This window comes from Bombus flavifrons, chromosome 8 (genome assembly GCF_040668555.2).
Source record: "Bombus flavifrons isolate JBK064 chromosome 8, iyBomFlav1_principal, whole genome shotgun sequence".
NCBI classification, from domain to species: domain Eukaryota; kingdom Metazoa; phylum Arthropoda; class Insecta; order Hymenoptera; family Apidae; genus Bombus; species Bombus flavifrons.
Genome location: NC_138449.1, coordinates 735,929 through 746,095, shown reverse-complemented (window position 1 = coordinate 746,095; position 10,167 = coordinate 735,929). Strand labels below are relative to the sequence as shown.

Sequence of the window (10,167 nt, the reverse complement as noted above, 5' to 3'; positions counted from 1 at the left end):
CCCACACCTATATTTGTTGATGATGTCATCGATATACAAACAATGGTAAAGTCGATTGAGAAAGAAATCAACAAAGAGGAATATAAACTAAAAATAAATAATAACCAAGTCAAAATTCCGCCGGCTAACCCAGACTCATATAGAAAGATAAAAAAACTATTAAAAACATAGAATGCTAACTATCACACCTACCAACTTAAACAAGAAAGACCATATAGAGTGGTACTACGCAACATCCACCACTCGGCTAACTTAGACGAACTGAAGTTCGAACTCCTTAAACTTGGTCATGAAGTAATTAACATCAGCAACATAAGACATAGAATCTCAAAAAACCCGCTACCCCTATTCTTCATCGACTTCAAACAAAAACCTAATAACAAACAAATCTATAACATAACTCGACTAATGAACACGGTAGTAAAAATCGAACCTCCTTTAATAAAAAAAAAGAGATAGTGCTATGTAAAAGGTGCCAAAGGTACGGGCATACGCAGAAATACTGCAATCATAATTTCCATTGCGTTAAATGTGCAGGTACACACCCCACTGAGCAGTGCATTAAATCACTAAACCACTGTCAAGGAGACCATCCTGCTAACTACAAAGGTTGCTCAGCCTACAAAACCCTATACATAAAAAGGAATCCTACACTCAGAGCCAAAGAGACAACCAATTAAATACTCCAAAATTCACTACTACTTCAATTTCCTATGCCCAAGCAGTACAAGGAAATCAAAATAATCCGAAAACCCATAGTAACCATTCTAAAAATAGTGTTCCCAATCCACAAGACACAGACAACTTCTCTAGACTCGAAAAATTAATCGAAAAACAATCAGGACAAATAAATAACTTACTATTATTATTAACACTCATCATGGATAAATTAATACGCCCCGACGCAAAATAAAACCAAGACGCATAGCTCTTTGGAATGCCAACGGTCTAGCTCAAGACAAATTCGAATTAGAACTCTTCCTAAAACAACAGCAAATCGACGTAATGCTCATATCTGAAACCCACTTCACCGACAAAAACTATCTGAAAATAAACGGTTATAACCCAACATCCCAGTCGAAAGACTCGCGGCGGCACCGGAGTCATTATCAAATCCAGCATTAAGCATTACGAGCTTCCATCATTCCAGAAAGACTAGCTCCAAGCTACAAACGTAGCAATAGAAGACTGCCATGGCACAATCACCACTTCAGCAGTATATTGCCCTCCCAGACATTCCATTGCTAAAGAAGACTTTGATAACTTCCTTGATGCTCTGGGCAATAGATTCATAGCTGGAGGAGATTATAACGCCAAACATACCCAATGGGGCTGCAGACTTGTCACAGTAAGAGGCAAAAATCTCTTGAATAGCATGATCACCAACAATCAACTACCTCACCACATATGAACCCACATACTAGCCCACTGATACTAACAAAATACCTGACTTACTTGACTTCTTCATAACTAAAAATATCTCGCCAAGATATGTCCAAATCAATTCCTCAGCGGATCTCTCTTCTGACCATTCCCCCGTTATAGCAACAGTCAGTTCAACAATTATCGAGAATCCACCTAATGGCTTTATCCATAACCAACACGCCAACTGGCAACTCTTTAGAAAAGTCTTTAATCACTCAACTTCAGCCTCCATTTCACTAAACACAAATGAAGATATCGAAACAGCCACGGAATACTTAAACACGACCATAATAAACGCTATCCGCTCCTCCACACCTACTAAGACTTCTATCAGCAAACATGAAATATCCCCATTACATATTAAAAAAATCGCAGAAAAACGTAGACTAAGAAGAGTATGGCAGACCCATAGAACACCGGATGACAAACGCAACTAGGAAGTTAACCAAAATCATCAAAAAATGTAAAAATGACTGTTTTCAAAAATATCTCGCCGATTTGTCCCCCACAGCTGACTCCAACTACTCACTATGGAAGGCTTCCATGAAACTCACGCGCCGCCCGCAAATAATTCCTCCAATTCGCTGTCCGTATGGTGGATGGGCGCGTAGCTCTAAAGAAAAAGCCAACCTGTTCGCTAAACACCTATCCAACGTATTTAAACCTCATTCCTCCAATATTGCTCCGAAAATAACGGAATACCTGCACTCTCCTTTCCACATGTCTCCTCCTATTGAACCTTTCACTTCTCTAGAGGTTACAGAATTAATCCGTCGCCTAAATTCCAGGAAAGCATCGGGGCATGACCAAATAAGTAATACAGCAATCAAGGAACTTCCCATAAAACGGATTTCACTCATCACATCAATTTTCAATACAATCCTTCGCCTTGAATATTATCCGAAGCCCTGGAAAATATCAATAATAACTCTCATCCCTAAACCCGGAAAACCAATACACAAAACTAGCTCCTATCGTCCAATTAGCCTTCTACCCACTTTGTCAAAACTATTCGAAAAGATGCTCACGAATCGACTTCTTCCACTCTTAGAGGCATTGAAAACACTGCCAGATCGCTAATTCGGTTTTCGGAAGCAACATTCCACGATAGAACAAATTTATCGTTTAACACACAATATAAGCCAAAACCTAGAAAAGAAAAAATACTGCTCTACAGTATTTCTAGACATTCAACAGGCATTCGACAAATTGTGGACTTTGAAGGACTTTTCTTCAAACTGAAGAAAATCTTACCACACACATATTACTCCATCCTAAAATCCTACCTAACCAATAGACAATTCATGGTCAAATAGTTAGACGCCACAACCGCAACATTTTCAATAGAAGCCGGCATACCCCAAGGCAGTGTACTTGGACCCTTACTGTTCTCCATCTACACTGCCGATTTACCAACCTTAGCAGAGATAAAAACAGCGACATTTGCTGACAACACAGCACTCCCAGCATCCCACTCAGATCCAATAATGGCATCCCACACTCTCTAGCGAGGTCTTGACTCTATGGAAAAGTGGTTCCACAAATGGGGCTTCAAAATTAACGAAAATAAATCCACAGGTATCCTTCACGCTGCGAAAACAAACCTGTCCTCAGGTGACCATTAGCAATATCACAATTCCTAAGAAGGATTCAGTCAGATATCTGGGCATGACTCTGGACAGGAGATTGACATGGAAACAACACATCATAGACAAATCGATGCAACTCAAGGCTAAACTTAAAAAATTTTACTGGCTCATTGGCCGTCGCTCCAACTTAAGCACTCAGAGCAAAATATTGCTATATAAAGCCATACTAAAACCTGTTTGGACCTATGGAATCCAACTATGGGGAACAGCGAATAACTCCAACATAGAAATCTTTCAACGATTTCAATCAAAAATACTAAGATCCTTAATAGATGTTGACCTTAATAGATCCTTAATAGACCTTGGTATGTCACCAACGAAACAATCCACCGCGACCTCAAGATACCCACAGTCAAAGAAGAAATATACAAGTTCAGAAGCAGATATAACACAAGAGTCAACAACCACCACAACCCATTAGTCACTCAACTACTTGACACGACAGACCAAATACGCAGACTAAAAAGAAAATATTCTTTAAATTGAAGCATGAGATTCAACTAGAATCAACATAATATAAATTATTATAAACCAAGTTATTGAACCACGCCAAATGAAGTTACTTAAAATTCTTAACGAGAATTGATTGTAAATAGTCTACCAAATAAAAAAAAAAAAGCGTCATCGTGACGGAAAGTCATTCTCTCTCGTGAGGTCTCATTAGCAAGTTACATAGCGTCTTTACGCTCGGTGAATATTTTGCATTTTAACAAAGAGCTAGTTTAGTAATACTTGTACCGTAGACAAGTAGATCGAGTCGGACTTAGACTTTGGAAGAAAGTACATTTGTTATCCGTTGACCGCGGATTCGTTATCAAACCTAAGACCATTGTCATTAGTGTCTAATTGCCGCGGTTACCTGTCAATTCTGTAATATCCACACTTGTACTAATAATCATATTTGTACTAGTAAATATTTTCTCTATTGCATAACAGCAATGTTCATAATCCATAATCCAAATGAAGATTCGTTACACGCTCCTAATCCTAATCATAATGTGAACCCGACATATATATACATAATTTATAGGGAGGGAGCTTAACCCCTTTGTCTAAATATCTTGAGAAGAGAAGATTGTTGTTGACTATGAAAGTTTTCTGGAATTTATTCATCTAGACTTTTATATGTTCAGAAAATTGCAATTTAAATTGCAGGTGGGTACACAGATAATGAAATATTTTTTTATAAGCAATTACGAGTTAGTGTGGTGATATGTGGGCATGCAGGAGCGAAACGAGATAGTTGGGATGTTAATCTGGAGCTTAAAAATTTTAAAACGATTAAAAATGTTCTGATCACGTTTATTTATCTTTAAAGAATATTTATTCATCCCATAAATCACCAAATCATTCCAAAATGCAATGCTGAATTGACCCTACCACTGCTTAAGCCAAACAAATTGAGAACATCGCTGAAATATAAATATGCACAAAGTAGACGCGTTGATAGTATCCTGCTATAATCCATTCAACAGCATCGAATGTTAAATCGCATGTTAAACCATCAGCGGACACAGAAAAATTCCTTCCTGTGTTCATGCACCAAATCATTTGTATTAGATAGGTTAAAACATTCAGTTTATTCAATCTATAAATTGATCCGCATTGCTACACCGTGTCGAACGCCTTTTCCAAGTCCACAAGCAGGGCCCCAACGCAAAAATTGACATTCCTTCATCGGCAAATGTCTATTGTTGACGTGATAACTTTAGACATGGCATGCAAAATATTATCATCTGATCGAAATCTAAATTGGAAATCTTGGAGAATTTCAATTTTACTGCAATGTCTCATCATTGTAGTAAACCTTACTGATTACCTTCTCAAAGAACTTGTTAATTTTTTGTAAGAGGCTTATATGGCGATAGCTAGAGATGCCCGTTTCCGGTCTATCTCGTTTCAATAAAAAAATTAATTTCGCCTTTTTCCTAGAGTTTGAGAAGAAACAAAAATTAAATAAGTTATTAAGAACTTCGGTAGGATCTTTGAGCGAATGTTTGGAAAGTGGATACTCGGCGATTGGAAGTGCTATGAGGTGTTGATGATATGAGTATTTAGAGAATGCATGAGATAGTTTACGGGTAGCAAGCATCCCGACATCGCACTGCCAAAGAATAGAGACTTTATCTAAAGGATCTGGCCACGGAGTGGGAAAGGCATTGATGCCTTTTTGGTGAGCAGACTATGAGAGAACGTATGGCAGTTACATCAGAATTTAAAAAGAGTAAAGTCTTTCGATAAAAACATCTAGTATACATCTGAAAACAGGTAATTGTGAGAAATGTTTTTGCATAAATTTACATAATATAAATGTCTAATTTTTTTGTTCAGAATTAAAGATGGGGTTAGTTGAGAAATATGGATTTTTGTAAATTATTTTTATAAACAAAAGTACGATACAACTTCGTCTAATTTTCTTCTCTACATTTTTGACGCAAAAGAAAATTTTAGATTTTTTTCAAGGGGTGATCTTAAACACAAAATAAATGATCTACTCTGCTTGTATACGGTTTCATAATTTTCTGAATTTCCGAGTTTCCCAATTTCCTCCGTTAATAGTGATTAAGAAGGAAAAACAGTAAAAGTGTTGAATTTAAAGCACAAGTAAGTGTGTTTGAATTAAATGTGATATTAACACACTTTGGATGCTAAAACAAGTGAATGGATAGAATAGATAGAAATGGATAGAAATATCACAATATAAGGTCTTGAAAATATAGGTATAATTTATACATATATGTATACTTTAGTAAAATACTTTATTGTAATATTTATGTAACATATTGAAATAGAAAGTTATTTATATATGTTACACCTTCCCTTTACCGTTTTGCAATTTATTAATATAATAATTAATACTTGCAGTTTTGTACTTATAAATGAAATTGTTTTAAATTGCCATTTATTTATTATAGAGAACTTCAAAGCAAGATGTAATGGTTCTAAGCGAAAACCTGCGTAATATGTCAAGAAATATAAAATCTATATTTATGAGATCAAATGATATTGTTTGTAAGCAGTTTGCTAACAATATCTTGCTGTTGCGCCGTAATTTGTATACGTTTTATATTCAGCTATTTACTTCGACTTTTTGAGTGATTGTCCTGCCCTTGGATAAAAATCTCTTCTGAAATTAAGTCAAATGTTATTGGCATCAGTTTTCTGGGCTCAAAAAATGACAGTATATACAGATCTAATTCTAGGAAAAAGCAAGAACATTCCAGAACAAATTGTTTATTATTTTTAAGCAGTGGATCAAAAAGAGTGATTCAAAAGGATATTCGATGAAATGCCGATATTTTTAGTTTATAAATATAATTGGATCCTCACAAATTCGACTGAGATGACAGTCATCTGTAAACTGTAAGATGTTGAATAATATGACAAGTGTTGTTACAACGAAGGAATAGTCATGTTAGAACCAGCAATTTACTGCATAAAATGTATTTTACTACATCGATAAAATATTTTTACCATATATATAGTGGAAAACTATATTTATCTCACCTTAATAGATTTTATCATTATTATTCTAATTTTGAAGATGTCGAAAGTACAAATCCATACGTAAATCATTTGTATGTACATCAAAATAGCGATTAAAAGAATTATATGAAAAGTTATATATATAACTTTAAAAACACAGTATAATAAAATGTTGTGTGTCCTGTATCCCTGGGTAGAGTTCGCAAGTTGCAAGGGTGGCTTTTCTTGTTTCTATCGATCGACGCCTGTGCAGTGAGCGACGTCGACTTGACCGCCGACCGTAGCCCAGGAGAAGCAATCATCGTTCGATCTTCTCTCGTTTTGAACCTGTTTATACGACTATAAATTTCGATCTTGGTGTTCTCATGTTCACGTGATTCATAGTGTTTATCTTCGTCTACTAAAAATCAAATTAGAAGAACAGAAAGAAGAGAACAAGAAGTATTTAAAAATACCATAGTGAAAGCGCTGCCAACAATCAGAACAACATTTAGAAAAACAATACATACATGTTACAAGGTAACTACAAAACTGTCACTGTTTTAAACGAAGACTTCCTTATTTTAAAGAATAAATAAAAGTGTGAAATGGTGTCCAAATATATAATACATGCCCGTACATATTAGTTATTAATCATTTGATACTTGCATTATGAAAAGGATAACATTTTATCAGAGCTGGGTAAAATATTATTTCAAGTATTAAATTCTAAACAGCCTGTTTTTCTTTAATTCGTATGTATACTTTCGAAAATAAAATAGGTTACTTGCGAGAAAAAGTTTTAGTGAAAAAATGTGAGAAAAAGAATAATATTTTATTTGAGGAATACTGAAAGCAGTGAGGCTTATATTGACATATTTTATTTAGATTAATTTATATTTGTTTACTATCCAATATGAAGATTACAGTAGCTTCTAAAGAATATAATGATAGATAAACGTAATTATATTAGAGAAACAGTTTAAGAGCTTTAAAAGAAATAGCAATTCCAGATACATGATTTCAGTCTTTTTCATTTCCGCAAGGCAGAATACAAGATATAGAAACATGACTTTTTAACATTTATTGAAAAACTCAGTAGTGATATCTCTGACACTCACAACAATATTACAGAATTAGAATTATTGCAATATTTGGATGATAAAAATTAGCGAATCTAAAGTATCACAAAGTACAAGTAGAAGAAACAATTTTATTTATTTATTTTCAAAATATATGTCGATATCGACGTGTCCTTCAATTAAGAAACCATTAAATTACGCTGGATTGACTTTTTGTTCATAAAGGAGTAGTCTAAGTGATGAAAACTTTGAACAATACACCTTGTTATATGCGAATAGTCAACCTTAAAAAGAAAATAAATTTAATTTGCAAATATTATGGATTTTTACATTCCAACATTGACTTTATTCTTAATCTACTTCCACTTTTAATTTTAATTGTTAAATGTTTTAGATACTATTTACAATACAAAGTTGAAATATTTTATTTTTATGCAATACAATATGGAAATAAAAATAATGTTATTTTCCAAAATTTTGTTTTCTATTTGAAATACTATTTTATTTGAACTGTAAAATGACGACTACATAAAATAGTATTTTAAATATTTTTTCTACATATTTTACTCAGCACTGCATTTTATTATTACATACATATGTATCGTACAATACATGTCAGTTATATCCTTCAGTGTACCATGGAATAGTTTACTATAAATAACAAATTATTATCGAACAATTTTATTTTAGCCGGAAGATGTCATACGAAGACTACTGGAAAAGAACATGATAAGTTACATTTTTTTCTTTTACGGGAAGGTAATTTTAGGACTCACTACATTGTCAATCAATTTCGTATTACTAGTATCTTTATATTTGGTTTCGGAGTTAGTCATGTGTTTTTTCATTCTCTCCAAAATTTAAAAAATATGCATTGCTCGTCATAATGTTACGATATTGAAGATACTAAAATATTGTTTCTCAAAATAATTATAGCTTGGGCTTCTACAAATTGTCGTCAATTTACTAGTTATTTTTAAAAGGCTGTGGACTTAGCAGGCTATTTGGATTTTGAAATATTTCATTTTAAAATTCTCCTCTTTAATCATAAAGTGATATTAAAGTCAGAAAACTGAAAAATGTACTTATCATGTTTTCTCCTGTAACCTTCATATGCAACATTCACGCTATATCTAAAATTGTTACCAAAGCATTAATTACTTAATTTTATTATATTATGTGTTTTATCATTTTATATTAATTTTGTAACAAAGGATTGAATTCAAATTATATTCTTAACTATTTTGTATACTTACAAAAAATAGTAGCAGTAATATAATAAACTAAACTACCGATTAGACTTATACTTGATTAATCAAATTTTTGAACCTATATTGATATATAATGTCATGTATATGTGTATATATAATGTGAATTTGAAGTACATTATCACATAATGTATACGTATGGACATAAATAACATAACAACTATTTCGATTAATTTAACTCGTTATTGATGGACATTTTTTCGAAATATTATTCAAAAATATCAAAAGTTATATCTATTTTTATTATGTACCTTATTATTTAAAAATTACGTTAATACTTCAAATAGCACACATGATATTGATTGGCTTGTAGATATACATTGTGATAATTTCAGAGTGAGATGTTATGAACAAGTTTTTCCTTTCTAGATTGGGGTTAGGTATATATAGTGAAAATACAAACGGTGTAAGATATATTTATTTTTAACTTTTGATTTAATTAATTTTTTAATACAATGTTATACGTTATGAAATATTCTAAACACTATTAAGGACAAAAAAGATAAATATATTTATATTGTAAAAAGTACTTTTGTAGAAAATATATATGAGTAATATGAGAGTAAAGGTTGCATTGACACACTTATTTGTTTTATTCTACAACCATATTAATATTTTTGAAATTCCAAAACATCATCAAATGATGAAAATATTTTATGGATAAGATTAATAGTTCACCTTTTAAGGCAACAAAAAATAAAATTTTCTATAATCAACGTTTACTAAACGGTTATTTTGTTAAAAAATCAATGAAAGAGCTGCAGGACAGGGAACATTTAATTCTTGAGATGAGAGACAAGTATATTACTGATTTATTAATTAAATGTTGCTAATTTGTAAAGATTTTGAAGGTGAATATGATTTGAAATGTGAATCACACATAAATATGTATAAAATATTAACTCTATTTAATCTTATTTCGATTTTTCATTTTTCTCTATATGTAACTGCATGATTTTTCTCTTTTGTATTACATATACAAGCTTATTTTACATAAATTTAGATAATACAATGTATTTTATGTTATTCAGTGCTTGTAGCAAATTGTTGTTTAATTAAAATTTAATATAATGTTGTAATTAATTTGAATGACTTGAATAACTATATATAAGTAATATAAATAATGTAAAATTTGGTGGAGATGAAGAGAAAACATTAAGCTTCGTGATCAAATTTCAAAAAATTAATATAGTCAAACTAAACTATCACTATAAATAATGTAAAACAGTTAATTCTATTATAGCTATCTTTATCAGTGTAAATAATATAAAATAGTTT

At 32.2% G+C, this 10,167-nt stretch overlaps 1 protein-coding gene across 3 annotated transcripts in view; it reads left to right on the top strand.

Moving 5' to 3' along the window:
• The first annotated feature begins 6,827 nt into the window (after positions 1-6,827).
• Positions 6,828-10,167, top strand: part of LOC138182451 (uncharacterized) — a 71,981-nt gene continuing 68,641 nt past the window's right edge. For all 3 annotated transcript variants that reach the window (XM_069118320.1, XM_069118317.1, XM_069118318.1), the window contains exon 1: positions 6,828-7,079. The gene's annotated coding sequence lies outside the window, so the exon portion shown is untranslated. The remainder of the gene's footprint in view (positions 7,080-10,167) is intronic.